A 27587-nucleotide genomic window follows, 5' to 3' on the forward strand; every position below is an offset into this window, starting at 1 on the left:
AATTTGCACCAATTGGACATAGGTACAATTTGTTCGAGATATCAGTGCAAATTATATAAAATTTCGTCAGCCATACTCGGCATACAAATGCTAAACTCGTGTAAGTCTAACATAACATGTACTCGATTCTGTGCGTTTGCTGTATTGACCCTTAGGTTCTATAGGCCATAAAATTATAGTATTTTAGTCGTAATTGGCCATAGTGCCCTAGATCCAACAGTGACGTCATTGACTGATCATTGTATGTAATCGTTTCTCATCAAATCATTAAACTGTCAATATATTCTATTGTTTGCTTTTACAAAGCGATCGTAAAACAGTGAAGGCTCCGTTACAGTTCACTGACAGCTTTATGTTTATGGATGTCCAAATTGCAGGTCTCCTTTCCATTCAAGTCAAAGTACTCGTTTTAAAAGAGCTTATTAGGTTAAAACTGTACTGAAAATACAAAAAATAGCAAGCGAGACTTAGCAGAAGCCCGAACGCGTTTCTTGGGGCCCTACACGGACGTGACAGTCGCCGTCAATCAACGAAATCAAGCCAAAATAACAAAACATATCCATTGAAAAATAGTGTTTACATATAATTGTACTTGTAAATCTTACCACTGAAGCGTATTTTGTGCAAGCGATGCTGTTTTCGTGTACCTCATAAGAAATTACACACGTCGCCAAGGGATCGATAGGAGTCCAGAAGACGTACCTTCTGCCACAAGAAAGCCAGCTGCAGGAAACGGCGCAGGGCCAAGGCCCTTCAGCATCCTTCCATCCAGGGCTTGCGACAGGACGTCATCAATCAACTTATATATATATATATATTTTGTATCCTTTACATTTTTAAGCATACTGTTAGTTTTAGTCTATTTTTAATATGAGCTGTCCCACTAAAGTAGCGTGCCCACACTGCCCTGGTTCTTCTAAGTTGTATGCAGGATCAAGGGGCCTTAATGTGCATATCGGTAAGGTTCACAAAGAAAGTGCCGGGCCCTCTAGCTCCGACCCCAGTACAGTACCCGCGCAAGGAGAATCCACGATTAATGCAGGTCTTCATAGTTTGCCTGCATTGAAAAGGAATGTCCGGGTGTTGAAGCACATTCCCAAAGGTGCGAGGAACCTTGCTGCAGGCAAATTGGCAAAATTGGTCGATGCGTGTCTCCGGACTAATGAGGTTAACGATTGGTTCGCTTTTCTGTCATTTCCCTTTACCGCGCTGAGGGTGCCTGAGGGCGGGACGGCCAGATCTTTGACCTCAAAGGTTAAGGAAAATATTGACAGTTCAAGTTTGTATTTTCCTGATACAGCCGGCCACAAACCGCCATCCTTGTACCGGGCAATAGAAGGCAAGGTTCATGATGGAGATTTGAGAGGGGCGGTTCGTCTTCTTTTGTCCGATTCTTCTCTTGCTCCGTCTAGTGCCGACACTCTGGAGGCTCTGAGGGCTAAGCACCCTGCACCTTCTAGACCACTTGATTTTCCGCCTGAGCCTGACCTAACGAGTCCTTTTCTTACCATATCAGTATCCGACGTTACTAACGCAATTGGTTCTTTTTACAATGGCTCTGCTGCCGGCATAGATGGCCTTCGCCCACAACATTTGAAGGAACTCACCTCGCTAAATGTGGGTGACAATGGATACAAACTTCTCGAATCGCTTACTAAATTGTGTAATTTTCTTTTACGTGGCATGCTTAACCCCCAAGTCTGCCCTTATTTATATGGTGCGAGTTTATGCGCGTTAGAGAAAAAAGATGGAGGTGTAAGGCCCATTGCAATAGGTACAACCTTACGGCGACTCGTTGCTAAATTGGGTTGCCGTTCAGTAAAGGATGAGATGGCAGCATATTTTCAGCCACGTCAAATAGGTTTTGGCACTCCTTTAGGTTGCGAGGCGGCAATCCATGCGACTAGGCATTTTGCTGAGTCCCGTGAGAACAGCGATACCGTTATATTGAAGCTTGACGTCAAGAACGCATTTAATTCGGTAGAAAGGGATATAATTTTGGAACAGGTAAAGACATGTGTTCCAACTTTGTATCCCTTTCTTTTCCAATGTTATTCCTCTCCGAGTAACCTGTTCTTTGGTGACAGCACGATCTCTTCACAGGTTGGTGCTCAACAAGGAGATCCGTTGGGTCCTCTGGTATTTTGTCTTGCGATACAGAATTGTATAACGACTTTGCAGTCACCATTGAATGTGTGGTACTTGGATGATGGCACTATTGGAGGAAGCCCTAATGTAGTTCTGGATGATGTGAGTAGGCTCTTACCGGCTTTGCAATCAATTGGGCTGGAGGTAAATTCCACAAAATGTCAGCTGTATCCATGTGGTACCTCAGCATTAGATTCCGTGCCTAACTTCCAGTCGGTTTTTCCAGGTCTCCGGCTGCTGAACAAAACTTCATTTTCCTTATTAGGAGCACCCATTTTTCCAGAGGGGGTGAGCTCGGCGGTTCAGGCCAAGACTCAGGCGCTGGAGTCTGCTTTTGTACATTTCAAACACTTGTCGGCGCATGTTTCACTCATTCTTCTACGAAACTGCTTTGCAATGCCTCGTGTGACGTATATCTTGAGAACTGCACCGATATGGAGGTTTGATCAAGATGTACAGGTGTTTGATCGTGTACTTCGTCAGGGCTTAGAGGGTGTTTTGAATGTCAGCTTCGATGAACCACAGTGGCGCCAGGCATCACTTCCTGTTCGGTATGGGGGTCTGGGGGTACGTTGCATGCGTGACGTCGGTTTGGTGGCTTTCCTAGCATCATCTCATGCGGCATCAGGTCTTGCCACTAGAATTCTTTCCTTCAATGGTGGCAATATCTGTATTACATTTCTTCAGGAGGCTCTTTCCGAGTGGTCGTGCCGCTTTGCAGGAGTTGAACGACCAGAAAACCCCTCTTCACAAAGACTTTGGGATGATATTTTGTGCCGTGAGTGGCATAAGGGCCTGTTGGAGAGTGCTGTGGGGAAGGACGTTGCCAGGCTAAAGGCTGTTAGGGAACCTGAGTCCGGGGCATGGTTGCATGCCTTGCCGACACCACACTTGGGAACCTTACTTGATAATGACACGTTACGGATGGCGGTAGCACTGAGAATCGGGGGCAAGGTGTGCGAGCCACATCAGTGTAAGTGCGGGGTAATGGTGGAGACGGATGGACACCACGGGCTAAGCTGCTTACGGTGTGTGGGTAGGATACCTAGGCACTGTGCCATCAATGAGTTAATAAGGCGAGCTTTGGTGTCGGCGAACGTCCCATGTATCATGGAGCCCCAGGGCCTAAGTCGTTTGGACGGTAAGAGACCGGATGGTCTTACACTTGTTCCTTGGGCGAAGGGCCGCAGCTTGCTTTGGGATGCCACGTGTGTGAGTACTTTTGCACCCACTCATCTCGCGCGCACGGTGAACAAGGCAGGTGCAGCGGCTGAAAGTGCTGCTAGGTTGAAGCACAGCAAGTACGCGAACCTTGAACAAGTGTACGACTTCGTCCCGGTTGCCGTCGAGACGGCGGGGCCTTGGTGTGCCGAGGCCAAAGCCTTTATTAAGGATATAGGGCGACGTTTAACGGATAGGGGCTGTGACCCTCGCTCTGGTTCTTTCCTTGTCCAACATATATCACTGGCCATTCAGCGGGGTAATGCGGCCAGTATTTTTGGCACATTTGATCCGGGAGACAATCAGAGTGAGGGGTGATATTTTATTTGTTAAGTTACTTTTACTCATTCTTAGGTTTATTTTAGTTTATAATTTGTATGTTTAATCAGTTAACTACCTATATTTTTGAAGTGTAAATTAAACGTATAACGTGATAACTGATAAAATGATGAAAAGTTGAAAAAAAAAAAAAACTGTACTTAGCTAACGTAGAGATATCTAACATTCGAGGTACTATGACGAATAACGGATACTTTTACTAATATCTTTGAATGGCAAAGAAACTTGGTCCATTAGTACAAACAAAGGGTCTGGTAACAAAAGAAAGAGTACAACGGTGCCTCCTTGCGTCTGAAGCCAGTTTTGTCTCGCTTTCACGCAGTACTTTCTTTAGAGAAAGATGTAGTTCGACTTTTGAAAGGAACGGTGGTGGACCTCACGCATTCGCATTCCTTATGGCATGTGGTGACATAGTTTTGCGCATTGTGGTTGAAAAGATCGTTTATAGAATATCCATTTACACAATGGATATTCTGTAAACGTTCCATATGTGAAAACGCCTAGAGTGTGAATAATATGGCTTTAAACACAAGAAAATATTGCCGCAATTATTATAAGGCGCAGATATTTGTCAAGTTCTTTTTAAACTTTTACACACCAGCGATTATTTTAATATTCTGTGAAATAAAACATTCTGCGAATGGAGTTCCGATAACTATAATTAATAGTATTTTATGCAACCGTTGTTTAAGAGAGGTCAAAAAAGGCGAGTGGGGTGAGTAACAATTCGAGGCGAAGCCGAAAATTGTTAATAAAGACGCGACGAGTACTTTTTGACTCAGTTAATAAACAACGTTGCATACAATACTTTTTCTACGACCAAGCACTTACTTTGAAATAAAATTGTAAATTTAACAAATATTTTTCATGTCATCTAGTGACCTACGGTATCTATCTAATAGAATGAATGAAATTAAAAAAAAATGTCTATGGTTCAATTATTTGGCAACAATGTATTTCATAAAATATTTTTTAAGTGGTCATTACACGAAGTATCGAAAAAACCGGCCAAGTGCGAGTCGGACTCGCGCACGGAGGGTTCCGCACCATCAACAAAAAATAGAGCAAACCAAGCAAAAAAAACGGTCACCCATCCAAGTACTGACCCCGCCCGACGTTGCTTAACTTCGGTCAAAAATCACGTTTGTTGTATGGGAGCCCCTCTTAAATCTTTATTTTATTCTGTTTTTAGTTTTTGTTGTTATAGCGGCAACAGAAATACATCATCTGTGAAAATTTCAACTGTCTAGCTATCACGGTTCGTGAGATACAGCCTGGTGACAGACGGACGGACGGACGGACGGACGGACAGCGTAGTCTTAGTAATAGGGTCCCGTTTTTACCCTTTGGGTACGGAACCCTAAAAATGACGTTTGTTGTATGGGAGCCCCACTTAAATCTTTATTTTATTCTGTTTTTAGTATTTTTTGTTATAGCGGCAACAGAAATACATCATCTGTGAAAATTTCAACTGTCTAGCTATCACGGTTCGTGAGATACAGCCTGGTGACAGACGGACGGACGGACGGACGGACGGACGGACGGACGGACGGACGGACGGACGGACGGACGGACGGACGGACGGACGGACAGCGGAGTCTTACTAATAGGGTCCCGTTTTTACCCTTTGGGTACGGAACCCTAAAAAGTGCCAAAAAGATACTGCGTGTATATACACAAATGCTTTTTTTGGGAAATAGACTAAAGACTTGTCTTGACAACTATAAGGTAGGGTTTTAAAGATGTGTGCACGACCCTTTAAATGACAAATAAAAGTCCGGGAGTAGAAAAATAAAGCCCTTGCTACACGGTCGCCGACAAGCCCCTCAGACCGCGTGGCCTTGGTCTGGACGGACCGTGTAGACAGTTGTTTCCAACAAAATTTGACCAAAATTGACCAAGGTCAGACCAAGGACAGACGGTTAGAAGGCTTGTCGGCGACCGTGTAGCAAGGGCTTAATAATTACTTATTTAAAAGCCGCATGATGTAGGTAACGAAGTCCGGTAAGTAGTTCAGGATTCTGTTACTAGTTAACACTGATCATGATCATTTTAACGAGAACAATTATTAGTATACAAATTATACAATACTTATACAATATACATGTCAATGTTTATTGATTTCCCACAAATTCACATAATATATACAGTTGACAATTATGATTCCTTGTTTTAAGATAGAATTTATGAAATATAATAATTTTGCGTAATAACTACTTTCATCAATAAAAAATCCTACATTGTATCAAAGTAAATATTAAAATTGACTCTGCAGCAATATGAATGCGGCAAAGTCGCCAGATAAATAAATAAGTTTCCAACCACTTTGTTTCATTGTTGACCATCACAGGCCGGCGAAACTCGCCTCGCCTGCGGTTGACAAACTTCGCAGACTATGTACTTCGGTCTAAGCTCGAGACACCTACTGAAGCGACATCTAATTCCAAAAGGACTTTTTTGCCACGACAAGTTCACTGTGAGAGATCGAAACACAACACAAATAAGTAGGTAAGTAAAAGTTTTCATTAACATACTTCGTGGATGCTTGTCAAACACCATGGATCTCGACGAAAGCATACTGCTGAGGTGAAGTTGAGGTGATCATAGAGAACTGGCAACGTTTCCGTAAGTAAGTACAAGCAAAGTAGGTAGGTATACTGATAACATTAAATGCGGCCAAATCTTTGGGATAGCAGGTATATACCTGCTCTTTGCCCCTATTGCTCACATTGCCTTCTTTATACACCTCTAATCTCACCAGTTATTCTTTTGGCCTGTATTTTAAAATTTACCAAATAATACATAAGTAGTTTTGTACTACAATTTTGCGTATTCGAACGTTATTTTGAAATCTACCTGAATATGTATAGACAGACAACAATACATCGTTAAGATTATCAAATGTTGAAAGAATAACGAAACTAGAATTATCTACATCACTTTACATAGACGGCTCTTATTATGTGTTAAAGGGGAATATTTGCGAATTTATTTATGTATATTGCAGCTTACAAGCGCAAAAAAAGCGCTGGTGACCTAGCGGTAACAGCGTGCGACTTGCAAATTGCAATCCGGAGGTCGCGGGTTCGAACCCCGGCTCGTACCAATGAGTTTTTCGGAACTTATGTACGAAATATCATTTGATAATTACCAGTCGCTTTTCGGTGAAGGAAAACATCGTGAGGAAACCGGACTAATCCCAATACGGGCCTAGTTTACCCTCTGGGTTGGAAGGTCAGATGGCAGTCGCTTTCGTAAAAACTAGTGCCCACGCCAATTACTGGGATTAGTTGCCAAGCGGACCCCAGGCTCCCATGAGCCGTGGCAAAATGCCGGGGCAACGCGAAGAAGATGATGATGCAGCTTAGAAGCGTAGGTATTTAAAAAAATATTTAATTCACTCACTATTTTATTTTTTCCATCTTGTAATCATGTGCTTTTGTTTTGCTAATTACAAACTCAAACGGTAATTGCTCATGATATTCCTATTTACAAGCGCCATAATAATAAATGCATTATGCACACTGTAACATGCCAGAATCTATCTACCATGTTATCATTATATGTAAACATAGTATTATTCTATTTTTAAATCGGCTAAATTTAATTCTTGTTTCACACGGTAATTGGAACAGCTATTTTTCGTCTCACATCTTAAATAAGCCGAAGTGACTGAAATTCTAGATAAAGTTTTGAAGGGCCTGGTGATTTATAGTAAACCAATTTATTAAGATACTTGTTTATAAAATAATTTGAACTTTATTTCAATGTTATAAAGCTTTTGCATTATAAAACATTGCCCAAAAATTAGATTGGTTCTCTTAGCTCAAGTACTAGTTTCAAATTTCGACTAACACTTCGCACGTCATCATAAAAATGAATGAGATATGTTTGTTTTGGTTAAAATATTCTATGCAAAACTGAACCATATTATAAAGAATTAAGAAAGGGCGGAGCTCTACAATAAATGGCTCATATAGAAAAACAAAGACGATTAGAATAGAATGGCCATGTGCGGGTCGGGTTCGCGTTCCGGGGGGTTCAGTAAGTTGCACGGATTTTGGCAATCTATTTTTATGTTAAACGTGAGTGAACTGTTTATCCTAAAATTATAAAAAAAAGAATATATTTAAGATTCTTGCGATAAACTCTTTTGTTTGATATGCAACGCGATATAGTTTGAAGAACTTTATTTTTAGATTTTCTCATTTATTCCTCAAGAACTGCATCTATATTTAAAATTCATTTGTTTACAATACATGTTTGACTTTGAGTCACAAGTGCTAAATTTGAATTTAAATAATCCAGTAGTTTCGGAGAAAGTAGACTGTGACAGATGGATAGAGGGACGCACGGGTGGTCCTATGGGGTTTCCGTTTTTGCCTTTTGAGATGCGAACCCTAAAAGAAACTGAGATGTCAAGCCCACAGCCGTCAAAATATTATTTTAAACCACACCCATTAAGCAGGTCAAGTTGGACCTTATTTTAATTAGTAAATAGGGTTAAATTTGTATGCGATTATGAAGTTCAGCATTGGTTTGAGGTATACCAATGAGGGCAAAGGAACTGGGAATAGCGGGGAAGCGTCATGGCATGGTAGGGATGTTTATAAGGAATTGCACAAGCTTTTTCTGGGCCTTCAGCAGTCCGTTGGAACTGGTTCAATAGTGTAGGTGGTTAGGTTAATCTAGGTTACCTATGTTGTGACCTGGCCTGAACTTTGCTAGAATCTTATGATGCTGGTAGAGTTTGGGTTGGAGCATAATATAACGTAACTTGTTGTGGGGTTTTATTTGATAGTTTTAGAAAAGTTCATTTAATTTGTGTTAATTTTGAGGGTTTTATTGTTTATTGGTTTGTAGATTAGACAAGCGCTAGTATTTAAAATTGTACTAAGTGAAGTCTAAACTATTGATCAATAGACTTAATAAGATTATAAAGTTTGTGTTGTTCATAGTGCCATTCATATTGAATTTAAATTATATTATTTGTTTATTGATTTGTGCTCAGACAAGCGCTAATGTATGTGAATAATATTGGTGAAGTTTAGGTTACAAATCAATAGATTACTAAAGGTTTTAAAGTCATGTTTAGTTTTCAGTGTAATTTATTAATTTGTGATTTAATTGTGTTTAATATATTCAGTGTTTTGAATTGGATTATTTTAGTGATATTTAACACTGAAATGATCTTGGTTGGAGGACTTTATATATTAATTTAAAGTAGTTTTGTGATATATTTCATAGCTTTCTTATATAAATTATGGGGTAGACAGAACAAGTTCCAATTCAGCACAGTGCTGGGTGGTTAGAGAGATAGGGCGGGTAACCAAACGGTGTCAACTACAGCCCTAGTTCACTAATTGCGGATTTTTGATAAATACCAGGTGGGACCTGGCAGTTCCTGCGTTTATTAAGACAGGTTTTTACCCCTGGAATCTGGACGATTTGGGTTGTCAACTAGACTTCTTAAAAAAGCCAGGTTCTAGTCCTAATATCCCGTATCTATATACTTATATATTCACTTTTATATTACCCTTTTCCGGCTATATGTCCGCTGTCCCAACCCCCTGTGTGGATATATTGGCCAGCACACGAGGAATAGGATCTAGACTAAATCGAGCTTCCTCACTCGTCTTAGTTAGCTGTAGACTAGAGATTACTCATTGCACATCGAGTAATTACGCGAGTAAATTAAATGTGTATCCCGGGATACTAGTTTGCAAATATATCGGTAGATTAGTTGGTTAGTTTAGCTGTTAGGGCTAGGTTTTATATTTGTTTGGCTTAGGAAATGTAGGACTAATCTAGGTTTATAATTTTAATTTAACAAAGCCATTAGATATTCACAGTAGATAGCTAGGTTCCCCTTCGATACATTTGATATGGCTATTTTTATTGTATATTACGATTATAACTATGGGTTTATGGGTTAATTTCAAAATAGCTATAGCTAGGATGTAGTGTGGGGTTAGGGATTATTAGGATTTTATTACATATACTTATTTATGACTTATTGACAAACTTGACATATCTACTTATGACTTTAAATATATTTTGGTCCTTTGCAACGCTACTGGTAGAAATATATTGTGGGAAAAACTAAAGTTAATAACCACAATATACTGTAGTATTGTAGAGTCACTTTGCTTATGAAAGAAATATTTATTTTGCCTGTCCCTTGGCAGTCTGTATGACGATTTCATTCTGTTTTCTACAGATCTGTAATTTTCACACTTGGCCTTAAAAATACAAGGTCATATTATTATTGAAATATATCAATGAGTGGTTTGTCTGGGCTAGGTCGAGGCAGATGCAAGACCGTAGTTTATTTTGGTCCGAAAGTGTGATTCAGAATGACTACAACAACGGTCTGGATAATATCATTTCATTGTATACTAAAATATGTTTACTACAAAATTACAGTATTCTGGGGATTTAGAGTGGATCAAATACAGCTGCTCTACTACCAGTATTTTGTTATGTTAAATTGTCCCTTTGATGTCCTCTCAATGTTGACGAAAAATGTCACAAAATAATGACTTGGTCAAATGGTGAAGTAGGCCAGTCATTATAAAAGATGTCCCTTCTGGACTACAAAATAGTTCCTTCCGAACTGGGGCGGGGATTCTGACCTGCAACTGGATGATGATCACGGGTGTCGCGGAGGCGGAGCGACATCTATACCCCAAAAACAAAAATGTTTGTAATTGTGACATTTATTAGAATTCATTCTGACATTGACCAACTGACTATTACATTTGACAAACTTTACTTACTTTGACATACTTTACTGACAATTTTATTATGACATTTCTCGGACATACTTAATTATGACATTTTACTATTGACTTTTGTTACATCATATTACAGACTTAAACTAAGTCTAACATTACTAAATTTGCAATAATCTTTCTTACAACTCGGACATAATATATTCTGACATAATTTACGGTTTAGTAATTATTTGACATTTTTAGGACTCATAACTCTTTCCTTATATGCGAAAAGGATTTCGGTTACTATTAGCGGTTACGACGAAGGGTTTTACATAAACACTAGACGATCATTTGGCCAATTTACTGATCCAATTCAAGATATTAACTTATTTAATTAGTTTTTTAGGTTATTTACATTACTTTTATATTTATTAATAAAGGTATTTACGGATTGCGGAATTTTAAAAGGGTTTTAGAATTTTAGATTTTCTTATTGGAATTTTTAGTATTTTAGGCAAGTCTAGATCTATCTAGGTAGGGTAAAGTAGGGTTAGTTGAGTAGAGAGGTGGGAGAGTGTTACAATTGGTGCCAGAGACCAGGATAAAGTTTATATCATTTGATTTTATTAATTTGTATAATTGGTTCCGTGACCGCGGATAACTTAAACATATTTTTTATAGCTTATATTTTATAATAATTCGTTCATTTATAAAATTATACCGTGACTGTTTTGTATTGTATAATTTATATTGAGATTAAGTTTATTTAATTTGATTCTATTATTTGTTCAACGTTATTAGTTTCATTTTGATTTTGAATTACATGTCTTGTTTTGGATCAAAGTTGTTGTTATAGTTGATTTGTGAAAACGGTCGATTATAGCAACACAATTGTTGTCGTGAAAACGGATAGCATATTATGGCACTGAGTTTTTATGTTAATTAGAAAACGTTTTTTATGATCATTCTGAAAATACATTTTAGGCGTATGTATTAATTGCCAAGATAGTCGTAGCTTTTACATACTTTTACGCGATTAAATATTAGAACTTAAAAAAAAAATCTTAGTTGGCTAAAATAATTAAAGTTGTATATATGGGGAGGCGTACATGTATATACTTATATAGTAATTTTCTAAATGTAATTTGATAGTTGATTGCTAAGATTATTAAAGTTGTATACATGGGGAGGCGTACATAGTAATTCTTAAAATAGTCTAAAAATGCAGTTTTGTTGTTATTAGATTCTGATATGAATATTCCAGTCGTTGTAGAATTTGGAAATTAGAAACTAGTGGCATACTTAAAAGTTATCGAGATTAGTTAGACTAGTTACAAAAAACAAGTCGCGACGGCCACTTTAACTGAAGTTGAGTCTATTATTGTTTAGAGTTAAAGTCATTCGTAGAAGTTTAAAAAAAACCGTCGCGCCAACCACTTGACTGCAATATGTGTGTTGTTTTCGTTAACGCTCGAGGTTAAAGTGTGAATGTGTTTTAGTCAAATAAATATTAAGATTACTTACGTTTTTGTGCTGAAGTTATGCTTAGTGCTCAGCTGTGGATAACATTATTTTACTAGAATCACTAAAATTTAAAAATATTAAAAATAGTAAGTAAAGATAGTAAGGAAAAAAAAATTGTTTAATTCATCAAGGTATATTAGTAATTATTTAGGTATTTACATGATTGAATATTAACATCAAATTACTTATTTCATAAATATTGTAGGTCTTTTATACTCAATATTTTTAACACTGCGTTATTCAACAAAATTTTTTTACAAGCCCGTAGGTACGTTGACTTGTGGATAATTTCATACAATCGGTATTTACGTTGGTGCGCGTGTTAGCTCGGTGTCATATGAAAGGGTCTATCTTTATTTTTTTGAATTCTTTGAGTAGGTATAGGAATGCGTAAGTTACTAAGTTGCAATTAAGCTATTGTTTTATTTTACTTAGTGGTTATTGAAGCGGTTTATAGTTTTTGGTTTTAATGTTCGTATGTGTAAACAATGGTTGTTAAGAATATTACAATTTCCGAGCCAGAATTGAAATATGTATTGAATAATTAAAAATATGTCAATATTGAAGTTTAACGTTTTACGGTATATACGAATCAGGTTACATTGTAGGATGAATAATTATACAATTACACGTTCAGTTACTTTCAGATTTTATTTTTTCAGTTATAGATACATTTGTCACATTTATATTTACATATTTACATAAATGCTAGGAATATTTATGAGTTATTTAAATAATCAGTAATACAGTAAAACATTTTCTATAAGCCACATTTTTGCGTTTGAATTAAATAATTTCAGATCCATGACTTTCAAATGATTAGGTAATTTGTTGTAACTTGTGTCATATACAATAAGGGCGTTTTTGCAGTGAGAGACAAGATTGGCTTAGCTAACCTATGTTGGTGTTTAAGTCTAATTGCGTGGGAACTTAAAAGAGTTGAGCTTAAATAAAATATGTATTTATAATTTCAATAAATAATTAGTACGTTAGGTTTAAAAAAAAAAATAGTAAATTTCAAATTACAAACAATTTATTTACGTTTGAATTTCTAGTAATATCCAATTCAATTAACAGATTTAATTTTATAGTTGATAATATAATTGATCGTCACATTAAATTGCTTCTTTTTATGTCAAAAACGTTTTAATTTTATTTGGTAATTTTTAGATATTTTCAAAGTTTAACATGTTTATTATATTTTGCTGGGCTCTCCATAGTTATATTTTATGTCAAGTAAAAGAATTAGTATTGTAGTTTTTTCTATCACAAGTTGGTATAGTATTTTGAATTTTGACTTTGTAGTATATTGCATTTTTGGTATTTTCAAATGGGTAATAGAGTCATAAAAACAATAGTAGTTTTTTATAATAGATGTATTGATCGTATGTTTGCTAACAGTAGATTTTCATAAAACGATTACAGATCATTAAAACTTCTTTGATTTCAATTATTTTATTAGCGGAAGTTTTATTAGATTTTCAGGGGTGTGTGAAAGTGAGCAAGGAGGTGCATAACTATGACGAATGTTTGATGAACAAAAAAAAAATATATGCAGGACCCTGGGAAGATAGCAAGACTATAATCAAAACGCTTTTTTGACATTCTGACTGGAACATTACACTATACAAGGGAGGTAACACGGTAGTTTGGTGTTAGGTTAGGCTCGCTAAAAAAAAAAAGAGCATATTTGCAGATTTATAAACTGCCGCCGTGTTATTTCTACACTACACACAACATCAGAATAGAAACCCACATACCCATCGTTAATGTGACGTCATAGTGCTTTCTTCATATGGAAAAGCATAATGCGAGATGAGCTTAAAAAATGTTTAAAGATGAAGTGTATTATTTAGCTCATTTCGAATCAGGTTAATGATTAGTTGTGCTTTTTTATTGGTTAGTACTATTTAAATGTTTTATTATATACAAAATAATGTTTATAATTAATACATTTTGGCACTTCATTGTAGAAGCTAAGGGTTAAGCAGAGCTTAATCTTTTATTTTAACGTCCCGTTAATGATGTACATGCTCCAGACTAGGAAAGGCTTTTTGGGGATATAAGTCATGAGTTACGGTGTTGGAATTAAATCTTTTAAAAAAGAAAAACCCGTCGAGTGACATCTCCATATGTTGCTTGGCAGAAGAGGGAAGCGACTCGTCGAGTGGCATTATATGCTGCTTGGCAGAAGGTTCAATCTTGTCTTACGAAGGGATACGTTCAGTTCCTTTCTTGGTCGTCAAAATGCAGACTTAAGTCGGAAACGTGCGTATGTATCATTCGGATCGATAGAAGGTCAGGACAAATGTTCTGCAAGCACAACTTCTATTCTCTTGTTGAGGCAGGATTAACTGGTTGCGCTTTTAATTGTTTATTTTTAACATGACTGGACTTGTTAACTTATACTCTCAGAAGTGTTCATTCCTCTGTTTGGTTTAAACACACACTACACACAGCCGCAACAAAAAAAAAAAAAAGGCACACACAGAAGGGAAGAATGTTAAAAAGGTTTCTTATTAGAGTTTAACTGCATTATTTTCGTTACGATTAATTTTCTTATTTTGTTTTCATTCGAAAATTTACTTTCGCAAATATATTATTAATATATTTAAGCTACAGCAAATTTTGGGAGGCGATTGTAACATGCCAGAATCTATCTACCATGTTATCATTATATGTAAACATAGTATTATTCTATTTTTAAATCGGCTAAATTTAATTCTTGTTTCACACGGTAATTGGAACAGCTATTTTTCGTCTCACATCTTAAATAAGCCGAAGTGACTGAAATTCTAGATAAAGTTTTGAAGGGCCTGGTGATTTATAGTAAACCAATTTATTAAGATACTTGTTTATAAAATAATTTGAACTTTATTTCAATGTTATAAAGCTTTTGCATTATAAAACATTGCCCAAAAATTAGATTGGTTCTCTTAGCTCAAGTACTAGTTTCAAATTTCGACTAACACTTCGCACGTCATCATAAAAATGAATGAGATATGTTTGTTTTGGTTAAAATATTCTATGCAAAACTGAACCATATTATAAAGAATTAAGAAAGGGCGGAGCTCTACAATAAATGGCTCATATAGAAAAACAAAGACGATTAGAATAGAATGGCCATGTGCGGGTCGGGTTCGCGTTCCGGGGGGTTCAGTAAGTTGCACGGATTTTGGCAATCTATTTTTATGTTAAACGTGAGTGAACTGTTTATCCTAAAATTATAAAAAAAAGAATATATTTAAGATTCTTGCGATAAACTCTTTTGTTTGATATGCAACGCGATATAGTTTGAAGAACTTTATTTTTAGATTTTCTCATTTATTCCTCAAGAACTGCATCTATATTTAAAATTCATTTGTTTACAATACATGTTTGACTTTGAGTCACAAGTGCTAAATTTGAATTTAAATAATCCAGTAGTTTCGGAGAAAGTAGACTGTGACAGATGGATAGAGGGACGCACGGGTGGTCCTATGGGGTTTCCGTTTTTGCCTTTTGAGATGCGAACCCTAAAAGAAACTGAGATGTCAAGCCCACAGCCGTCAAAATATTATTTTAAACCACACCCATTAAGCAGGTCAAGTTGGACCTTATTTTAATTAGTAAATAGGGTTAAATTTGTATGCGATTATGAAGTTCAGCATTGGTTTGAGGTATACCAATGAGGGCAAAGGAACTGGGAATAGCGGGGAAGCGTCATGGCATGGTAGGGATGTTTATAAGGAATTGCACAAGCTTTTTCTGGGCCTTCAGCAGTCCGTTGGAACTGGTTCAATAGTGTAGGTGGTTAGGTTAATCTAGGTTACCTATGTTGTGACCTGGCCTGAACTTTGCTAGAATCTTATGATGCTGGTAGAGTTTGGGTTGGAGCATAATATAACGTAACTTGTTGTGGGGTTTTATTTGATAGTTTTAGAAAAGTTCATTTAATTTGTGTTAATTTTGAGGGTTTTATTGTTTATTGGTTTGTAGATTAGACAAGCGCTAGTATTTAAAATTGTACTAAGTGAAGTCTAAACTATTGATCAATAGACTTAATAAGATTATAAAGTTTGTGTTGTTCATAGTGCCATTCATATTGAATTTAAATTATATTATTTGTTTATTGATTTGTGCTCAGACAAGCGCTAATGTATGTGAATAATATTGGTGAAGTTTAGGTTACAAATCAATAGATTACTAAAGGTTTTAAAGTCATGTTTAGTTTTCAGTGTAATTTATTAATTTGTGATTTAATTGTGTTTAATATATTCAGTGTTTTGAATTGGATTATTTTAGTGATATTTAACACTGAAATGATCTTGGTTGGAGGACTTTATATATTAATTTAAAGTAGTTTTGTGATATATTTCATAGCTTTCTTATATAAATTATGGGGTAGACAGAACAAGTTCCAATTCAGCACAGTGCTGGGTGGTTAGAGAGATAGGGCGGGTAACCAAACGGTGTCAACTACAGCCCTAGTTCACTAATTGCGGATTTTTGATAAATACCAGGTGGGACCTGGCAGTTCCTGCGTTTATTAAGACAGGTTTTTACCCCTGGAATCTGGACGATTTGGGTTGTCAACTAGACTTCTTAAAAAAGCCAGGTTCTAGTCCTAATATCCCGTATCTATATACTTATATATTCACTTTTATATTACCCTTTTCCGGCTATATGTCCGCTGTCCCAACCCCCTGTGTGGATATATTGGCCAGCACACGAGGAATAGGATCTAGACTAAATCGAGCTTCCTCACTCGTCTTAGTTAGCTGTAGACTAGAGATTACTCATTGCACATCGAGTAATTACGCGAGTAAATTAAATGTGTATCCCGGGATACTAGTTTGCAAATATATCGGTAGATTAGTTGGTTAGTTTAGCTGTTAGGGCTAGGTTTTATATTTGTTTGGCTTAGGAAATGTAGGACTAATCTAGGTTTATAATTTTAATTTAACAAAGCCATTAGATATTCACAGTAGATAGCTAGGTTCCCCTTCGATACATTTGATATGGCTATTTTTATTGTATATTACGATTATAACTATGGGTTTATGGGTTAATTTCAAAATAGCTATAGCTAGGATGTAGTGTGGGGTTAGGGATTATTAGGATTTTATTACATATACTTATTTATGACTTATTGACAAACTTGACATATCTACTTATGACTTTAAATATATTTTGGTCCTTTGCAACGCTACTGGTAGAAATATATTGTGGGAAAAACTAAAGTTAATAACCACAATATACTGTAGTATTGTAGAGTCACTTTGCTTATGAAAGAAATATTTATTTTGCCTGTCCCTTGGCAGTCTGTATGACGATTTCATTCTGTTTTCTACAGATCTGTAATTTTCACACTTGGCCTTAAAAATACAAGGTCATATTATTATTGAAATATATCAATGAGTGGTTTGTCTGGGCTAGGTCGAGGCAGATGCAAGACCGTAGTTTATTTTGGTCCGAAAGTGTGATTCAGAATGACTACAACAACGGTCTGGATAATATCATTTCATTGTATACTAAAATATGTTTACTACAAAATTACAGTATTCTGGGGATTTAGAGTGGATCAAATACAGCTGCTCTACTACCAGTATTTTGTTATGTTAAATTGTCCCTTTGATGTCCTCTCAATGTTGACGAAAAATGTCACAAAATAATGACTTGGTCAAATGGTGAAGTAGGCCAGTCATTATAAAAGATGTCCCTTCTGGACTACAAAATAGTTCCTTCCGAACTGGGGCGGGGATTCTGACCTGCAACTGGATGATGATCACGGGTGTCGCGGAGGCGGAGCGACATCTATACCCCAAAAACAAAAATGTTTGTAATTGTGACATTTATTAGAATTCATTCTGACATTGACCAACTGACTATTACATTTGACAGACTTTACTTACTTTGACATACTTTACTGACAATTTTATTATGACATTTCTCGGACATACTTAATTATGACATTTTACTATTGACTTTTGTTACATCATATTACAGACTTAAACTAAGTCTAACATTACTAAATTTGCAATAATCTTTCTTACAACTCGGACATAATATATTCTGACATAATTTACGGTTTAGTAATTATTTGACATTTTTAGGACTCATAACTCTTTCCTTATATGCGAAAAGGATTTCGGTTACTATTAGCGGTTACGACGAAGGGTTTTACATAAACACTAGACGATCATTTGGCCAATTTACTGATCCAATTCAAGATATTAACTTATTTAATTAGTTTTTTAGGTTATTTACATTACTTTTATATTTATTAATAAAGGTATTTACGGATTGCGGAATTTTAAAAGGGTTTTAGAATTTTAGATTTTCTTATTGGAATTTTTAGTATTTTAGGCAAGTCTAGATCTATCTAGGTAGGGTAAAGTAGGGTTAGTTGAGTAGAGAGGTGGGAGAGTGTTACAACACACAATGTAGATCTTAAGCAATTTTGGCATTCACATAAAAAGCAAGAACATTTTAAACGTCGCCTAGTCATGATCATTAGGATCTATACAACTTGAAACGAGGGGTTTTTTACGTCGTAACGTCACGAGTTTAGTGGACCCGGTTCTTATTTTTAAGTTATATATACACGCATTTGTTTGAGAAAAATAACATAAATTATTATGTAAGTACCATTTATGAAATTGTCCGAATAATTCATTAGTACTTAATAACTTCCACGAACTTTAAAGTATTTCGTTTCAGCCTAGCCAAATTTTTGATGTCTGGTCACCCAAACAAAGCAACATAGTATTTAACTATAAATGGATTTAGAATAAAGAACGCGTTGCGGTTGGCCTCTCCCGTTGCGAAAATCTCGTAGCTTTGTCATTCTCATTTACTCAATTAATAATGTGTTAGTGTTATCCTTCAATGACAAAGTCACGCTGCATCTTTGCAAATCACGAATTAATTGTTGTTTTCTTTCAGGTAAGTACCGCTATATGTCGGACATGTCGGTGGTAGAAGATGCGGTACAGGTAATGGATAGATGCCATTAGTAACTTTATAATTCTGATATTTTTTACCAAAATTGTAGGTATTATTGTTTTATTAAAGTTTTCGCTGTCATAATAATGCCGTCTTAAGCTTAAGCTAAAGTGCCAATCGTTAACGCTACGTAGCAAACGAAACGCAACTGTCAATGTCGCACTAATATGGACGTGTGATAGAGAGGTGACTAGGTACGAAACGCAACGAAGAGTTAACGTTCGGCACGTTGGCTACGCACCCTGGCCTGTGTAACCTAAATCAAAAACATAGGAATTTTGTATTTTGACGACGCAGCAAAGAATAGTAGTAGAAGTGAGTAGTCGCAAGTTTATATTAAACGTCAAGCCTTTGCTTATTTAGATTTTGCCTCTAATGTGCATTAGTGTTAATGAGAGTAGCAATTATTGAGTTTAATACTTAGTATAATGTAATGGGCACACCTGCCAGGCCTGTGGTCGTGTTTGCTGCTCCCGTATTGGCTTACACAGCCACGAAAAACGTTGTCGCCCTGCCTGACACTGCTTGTATAGTCTGTAATCGACTCGAAGGCCAATGATGATGATGAGGTACACTATACATAAAACAAATATGATAGGGAAAATATACTTAAGTGTGTGGCATCACTAATATAATGTGCTTCTTTTCTATTTTAATAATGAACACACATGTGTACCAACGTCATTATAAAATCTGCATCATTCATATAAGGAAAAGACGTCGGAAGGAAATTCCTTTTAAAACAGAGTTTTTATTAATTGACACGAGGAAACTACTGTTTACTATTCCCATTGATCGTGAGGGCGTGATGGTTACGTAGTATTTGATAGTAGTAACGTAAGCGAGGGACCGCAGCTCCAAGAATGAGTTGGTTCGGGATTTCCAACTGAGAGGTGACGAAAGTTCAGAGATTTTTAATTGTTTATATAATCCGTTAGATGACTTGCATGTTGGTTGAAACTGCTCGTGAAAGTGTAAATGTATTGATTCAGCAGACTGGAGCACGGACAAGTGACATTGACAAATTGTCTATTTATCGTACACTGTACGCTCAAGCTCGTACAAGATGTACTAAAGGCGGCATTTATCACGCGATAATGATAGGATAGTGCAGCTTTAAATATATTCTATATTGTCTTTTAATACCTACCTATTACCTATTTATTTTGTGATCGTATTGGTTTCTAGTAAATTACGTAGTTAGATAGACAGTTTGGCGACGCATTTAGAGTTTCCTACGAAAGGAATGACGTACCTATTCATCTTAATGACCGCGATTAACTCAATGAAACGCAAACCAAAAATCTTAACAACTATTGATAGAGGTCGCCATTAACACACAATGCCAATTAATCTGTAGTTATCTGGGGAAAATTTCACGAGATGCGAACAAGCGACCTTGAAGTCGATTTATAAGGCTCTTTTTCCCACTCATTCTCGAAGTGCAGTTACGTCCCTTTGGACTAGATAATGATTTATTCAATTGGTATGTTTCTCTAAATAAAAAACCAGCCAAGAGCGAGTCTGACTTGCGCCCAGAGTGTTCAGTGTAATCGCACATGTTTTCTGACCGACCCACGCTTGGCCACTTTTCATTATGTCTTGTAAGTAATATTTGTTTTTATTAGGTATCGTTGCGAGTTGGAGGTTTGTATGTTTATCCGTTATAAATAGACTAACAAATAATATGGTTGTCAGTAAAGTCGGTTTACGGACGATAATTTTGCGTGATGACGTCATAAGAAAACATTGATGAAAAATTGCATACTTATAAAAGTATGCAATTTTTCATCTCAGATCTCTATGGTAACGTATAAACGTTACCATAGAGATCTATCCACAACGTTACCATGGAGATATGTCCACAACGTGACACTTTTTCGTGCTGCATGCTACCGGTGTTCATCAATTTATAAGACGTTATCACGTCTAAAACCTTTTCTTGTATCCCCTTAATTTTTCCGTTCATAATTTGTTGTTGTAGCGGCAGTAGGAATAGGTACACAGTGTATATTTCACCTGTCTTTTAAACTATGGGTCATGAAGCCTGTTAACAGACACAAAGACAGACAACATAAGCTTAGTAATAGGGTTCTGATTGTCCTACCTTCTAGTACGGAACCCTAAAATTTAATCTCGTGCGTGGTCAGACAGTGACAACGGACTAATTAACGGATGATCGATGTGATTAACTTAATCAACTTAATCGGTAGCCATTATAACTTAAACAATAAAATTGACAACGTTGTAGTGACAAGAAGCTGGCATATCTTTATCATTGTTTCCATTTAAGTTCACACACTATGTCAACTGTTATGATTATGACATAATTATCATATTCATATGCCATCTATAATATTCTCGTATACCTACATAATTGAATTTTAGCATATTTTAATTTACTACCTAACGTTTGAATTAGTCTTCTACGTTCTTTAAAATACAATAGGGACTAACTTAATATAAAGATGATTATTTTGTACTTATATTTCAGTAATTAATTAATTAATTCAAAAACATATTGTTTAGAAATATTTGCCATTTACATCGATGTCTGCCAAATTTTATCTAAGACTGCAAAACTCATTTCGTTACATAGCCTCTGGCGGCAATAAAATCCACGAAGGTCAAAATACTTGGGCTCATGGTAAATATGTTGTCTTTAATAAACCAATTCCAATACATATTGCGCTTTATAGTTTACCTGATATTTTTTTTAATTACCTAAGTGATTCACTAATGTCTCTAATGAGTTATACATTTTGCTGTAGATTATGGGTCGGACCACAATCCACATTTCGTATTTTATTGTTTTTAACAAGAAAAAATGACATAGCTGATTCATAACCGAACATAGCCCAAATCCTCTTGAAATGCCGGAAACAGGTGACTTTGATAATGATAATACACATGTGACACATTTTTAACGTTCAATAAAATTGTTCGCTGATAAAGGTGACAAGTTTTATCTTCATAACTTGAATATGACTACACTATACACCCAATTTCATGGAAATAGATACTGTAATCAATATGTATTTCACGAATTGTGCCGGTTTGACTATTTTTTTCTTTCATTTTATTTTGAAAATAACTTCAGTGAATCATGTATTGATACAACTGTATAGGTACCTAAGTACTTACTTTTAAATACGTGCTTTTACTTATAAATGAATTATTTCATAGTCTAAGTTTTAGTCATTTCCTGATGATTAACCGGAAAAACACCTATATCAATAACGATATTACTGCTACTAACAATAATTATGATTATTAGCCCCATTTACCTACTGTTCGCTCAGTCTACTGTTTAGAAAATATACATGGTAAGTACACATTCAATTGTATGCCTTACTATCATACGATATGGTACGGAATTGAATAATTTTTCAAACGAAGTTATTACCATATACTTCGACGCGGCTTGGGCTGTAATTCCATTCGCTTACTAAGTAGTAGGGAGTTGAAGACTTGTCTAATTATCTATACCTACTAGATATAATAAAATTGCACTCGCGGGGCTCGGGGGTTACTCATTATTATTATTACGGACCTCAAGTTTACGTTACACTCGTCGTAAGAACTCGACGGCGCAAGCGTAACCCTAAAGCCCTTGCTACACGGTCGCCGACAAGCCTTCAGACCGCGTGGCCTTGGTCCGTCCCGGACCATGTAGACAGTTGTTTCCAACAAAATTTGACCAAAACTGACCAAGGTCAGACGGTTAGAAGGCTTGTCGGCGACCGTGTAGCGAGGGCTTCAGTAATACCATATTAGTGGATACAATTAATGCCCATTCGCAAACCTCACATGTAACGACATAAGGCCTACCAATCCTACCATATTAGGTCAATCAAGCGTGGTAGGACACGTGTTCTGCGTTAGTCGTTATTAGACCGTGGAAAAGTCTTAAGCCCTTGCTACATGGTCGCCGACAAGCCTTCAGACCGCGTGGCCTTGGTCCGTCCCGGACCGTGTAGACAGTTGTTTCCAACAAAATTTGACCAAAACTGACCAAGGTCAGACGGTTAGAAGGCTTGTCGGCGACCGTGTAGCAAGGGCTTTAATTGCGTACACCATGACTTGTACGTGATGCAATGACGTGAACTTTTTGTAACGTAACTGCCCTTTTGTACAGTATTCAATTTATTTTATAAAGCTGGGAAGGCATTAAGTGGATGAGTCATCTATGAACAATAGCCTTATTTCTAACTGATTAACAACAAAATGGAAGCCTTTAAAGAGGTTTTTGTTGGTATCATGTGCGAAGTTTATGGTACGGCCATAAAACGAGTTTGGCGCTGTGCGTGTACAGTCAATTGTAGAAATATGGGTGCATATAACTTCTCAAAAATATGTCCCATAGTTCATTCGCTGACATAAGAGCTATGGGACATATTTTAGAGTATGATGTGTGCACCCATATTTTTACACTTGACTGTACAAATTTTGTTCTTTGTAGCCATTTTCACAGAAGCTAGCAAAATGTTGCACTGTCCCACAATGTCTCCGGTTGCATTTCCTATCCAATTTAAACTTAGCCAATTCAGAGAGAGTCCGGCACATAATATTTGTCTTTGTCATAATAATACAAATAGTGCGAGACAGTAACATTAGATTACATTCGTAGACGGTGAGCATTTATATTATTAACTTCAGGACTGAGTTCAGAACTAAGTTAAATCTGGCAAGGTATTTCAGAGGATAAAAATAAATGAGGTTTTCTATTTACATGATGACCTCACAAGAACTTATATGAAAGTTCTTGCTTATGTGGTGCAATCTCCAAAATAATGATAAACGTATCGCAAACATGTTTTGAAGACAGTCTATAAAATTATGGACAGTTCATGTCGCCGAAGGCCTAACCGAAGGGGATACATTATATGTTATATATATATTTGTTATCCAGCGGGCTCAGCATGGTTCCATTTTTATCGACTATCACTATGCCCGTCACTTTTGCACTTACATACTTGTTAGAACGTGACAGGCATGGTGATAAACGATAAAAATGCGACCGTGCTACTAGGGCAGAGGGGGCATCTGCTAACTCCTCCCCCTCTCGCACCGACTAAAATTAGTTCTGAAGAGATTGTGAGAGTCTCAGATGCTGATCAAATTTTTCGGCCTTGCGGCAGATTTACACAGACCTTGCACTGCAGACGCGTATTATCGTTGCCGTGTATACCTTTTCTTATCGCGCATGACATAACATAATTATGCTAATATATCATACCATAAGTTACGTGATAAGCGAGCATAACACGCCTGCTGGCCTTTCTCACAGACTGTCATTCTTGCAAAATATTTATCCAGACGCAAGGTACTTATCTATCGCACCTAAACAAACAGTGAGTCAATATCCAACAGTTACCTTGACTCGACATTGCGGCCAACAAAGCCAAGTACAGTACTAAAGTGTTATCTATTTAGAGCAAATGAAGCACGTAGTTCCCTGACGTGATAAAGGTGTCACAGAATGGGCTAGTTGTTCTAGTTTATTCATGTTTATTGCAGATGTTTACATACTATGTCTTACACTAAGTACTTAGTTTATAAGTAGGTACCTCTAACAATCTAACATAAACACTATATTCAGCCATAGGCGAGGAGGATTCCTAGGAAACGCGTATATTTTACGACACGATGGTTACATTTTAACATTGTAGCATACAGCCAGCTTGAGGGTAAGCGGACGGCACAGCCTATGGATGTTAGCGACACAGGGGTGACACGGGGCAGCGGTGTATCATAATATAAGTCTATAAGAAGGCAACAGTTAAAATTATTAAATGAAAGTGAGAAGATAATTACCTAAAATGATTTTGAAACGACGCTTTTTGCCAAGAGAATAATACTTGTCGTGTGATAGTCGTTTTAAACGTTTTATTTGATTTTTTTTTGGTTAATGATACATTGAAGGAACTATGCATAACCAGTTAACCATAAAAGAACAATATAACAACATTATCATCATCATATCAGCCGGAGGACGACCGCTACACTTAAATCTCCACAACGACCGGTCGTACACTGCCCTCGTCCAAAGGCTCTCTGCTGCCTGGCCTTCTCTTGCTTCCTCGGGTCTACAGACGTCCCTCAAGACATTTTCTGCCCCAGTGGCCATCATTTCTGCGAGCAGCGCCCACTGCCACTTAGGCCATCATTTCTACCAGCAATGTGCCGCGCCCACAGCCACTTAATGCCTGGCAGTTGCCAGAGAGTTCTCTGAGCTATGTCAAATGAACTAAGTATAGGTAGGTAGGTACTAATTTTTTTTTAATAGGCCGGTTTAGTGTCCCACTGCTGGGCCTTTGCCCTCCCCTTGATCTCCACAACTCCCGTTGTTGTGCTATTTCCGGCCAGTTAGTAATGAAGGCGTCTAAGGAGGAGGTAGTACATTGAATTGAGTAATGAAATAAAATGTCCTAGGTTGACTTACGTACTTCCATTGTATTGTATTGTAGTACGGGCGATTTTCCGCAACTCGACGTCCTGCGCCTATTTTGCGTGACGTACTTCCATATTTAGTAGTTTATCTGATTCCACTTCCAGCCATAGGGAACCGTTAAATTTGGGGACTGAACAGATGTATAGAGGTATGTTTATACATTTTTAACGACTTCCGCTCCATATAGTCATCAATTCAGTGTAAAAAGGGGTTACGTAGTGCGAATATCTGTGTCTGTTGCGTCTTTTTTCTACTATCCAGGATGGGGTGACCGGTAATTCAAATTGCGGGACCGTGACCGCCATACGCTGTACAATTGGTTTTTTGCACTCTTCTTAATGTTATCGAGAGTTGCTGGTCATTGCCAGTGATGGTTTAGATGAGTTTTGACCTCAGATACCGCATTTTCGCCGTAAAAACGCTGGCGAGGGTAGATATATATATGTCGGCGGCAGATCGTAAGATCAGGCATATCGTGAAATTCTTAGGCATATCGTGAAACGTGAAAATCTTCGCGGGGCTCCTATTTTTTGGGCAGTTTGCCCTTCGGGCATCTAAAGCAACCTAACGGACCTATCCTACCTATATATTGGTTTAATGTCACTATCGTCAAAACATTACACAGGAACATTACGATCTGCCTGATCTTACGATCGGCCGCCGACATATATGTTATGTACCTACTTACATATCATTATTTGGTCTACAATTTAATGATTACATTTTTATGGGTCACATTCTTTAGACATCTTCAATCCGTATCGATTACACAAAATAAATTAGTATTTTTTTAGTTATAGAAATAAAATAGATAAAAAATATAAAACACATCCATATTAGTTATTTATACGTATATTAAACTTAATAAACAGTTGCATTGTTAACAGTTTTTACAAGAGCATCAACTTACAAACCATCGAAACACTCACATACATTCGTCATAATTATCTATATAACAGATAGTTGCCAATTTTAGATGTGGGGTAGTAATATTTAACTATAGCCAACATAATAACTGGCCAATTTACCAAAATATCTACAAAATATATTATCATCTAATACATCTTTGTCATTAAATTAACGCAACTATGTACCTATGTGAATTTCGTTTTAAGCAAATTACATTACATGTTTACAGTTACAGTATGATATTTTCTTAAGTGGCCAGTTATTAGCAGTTTTGTTTACCACATATTAACTTAACAACAAAGAAATGCAGCAACAGTATCCTTACCACGAGTCACTGACAGTATCAACAATGACATACGCTAACGTCTACGTAACTTACTTTCTATGCATCTCGCTCGTACTGACATATTAGTGCCAGCGAGATGCGTAGAAATAAAATTACATAGACGCTAGCGTTGACACTATCAGTGACTCGTGGTAAAGGTATAGACTATAGATTCACCTTCAAAATATTTTTGCTAAATGATGTCTAAAATGTGTTAAAGAAGAATCGCGGCTGCACTCCGAATATTTTACAATAATCGAGTTAACTATAATGTCATATACTTAAAGCATAAAAATGCATTGTTTTAACATAACTAACTACAAGGAACTAGTGTAATTATGGCATCGAAACTGAAGATGTATCCATTAGGGGTACATTTAAGGTAAGACGGGTTTCCGTCAGGAAACTCAAAAACCGGACACCCTAAAGAACACCTTCAACGTTTTAAGCACGACCTTCACAAGCATACACAGAATAATAAATTATTCATTAAAGCTCGCATGTCACTTAAGCGTATAGACTATAGAATAGACTAAAAACAATTTTTACAGTACATATGGGGCTACTTTTTCGCACTAGTGCGTAAAATAGCGCCATATATACTGTAAAACGTTGTTCGATACACGTGCGAATAGGTAATTCGCAACTCGTGTCGATTTAAAACACTACCTTCGGTCGTGTTTTAATTTATCGCCACTCGTTTCGAATTTCCTCTTTTTCGCACTTGTATCGAAAATAACTACATATTATGTCATCAGAATATATTGATTGTAGATTAGGATTTTATGCCAAGAAGGATGATGCTTAAAACCATCGAAAAACACTTAAGCTTCATCAAAAAAGAAACTCGAAACAATAACCAAGTACATTAACATCTAGTGACTCTATTTCTATTTTTACAGATGTCGCGTTCGCCGTGCATTGAAACAAATATAACTCAAGTTCGTTTTATCACGATTCG

General features: G+C 36.7%; 1 protein-coding gene across 1 annotated transcript in view; it reads left to right on the forward strand.

Moving 5' to 3' along the window:
* LOC134649624 (uncharacterized) overlaps positions 1-27587 on the forward strand; it is a 215175-nt gene that overhangs the window by 72668 nt on the left and 114920 nt on the right. The gene's annotated exons all lie outside the window — the stretch shown is intronic.

Source organism: Cydia amplana, chromosome 7 (assembly GCF_948474715.1).
Source record: "Cydia amplana chromosome 7, ilCydAmpl1.1, whole genome shotgun sequence".
Classification (NCBI taxonomy): domain Eukaryota; kingdom Metazoa; phylum Arthropoda; class Insecta; order Lepidoptera; family Tortricidae; genus Cydia; species Cydia amplana.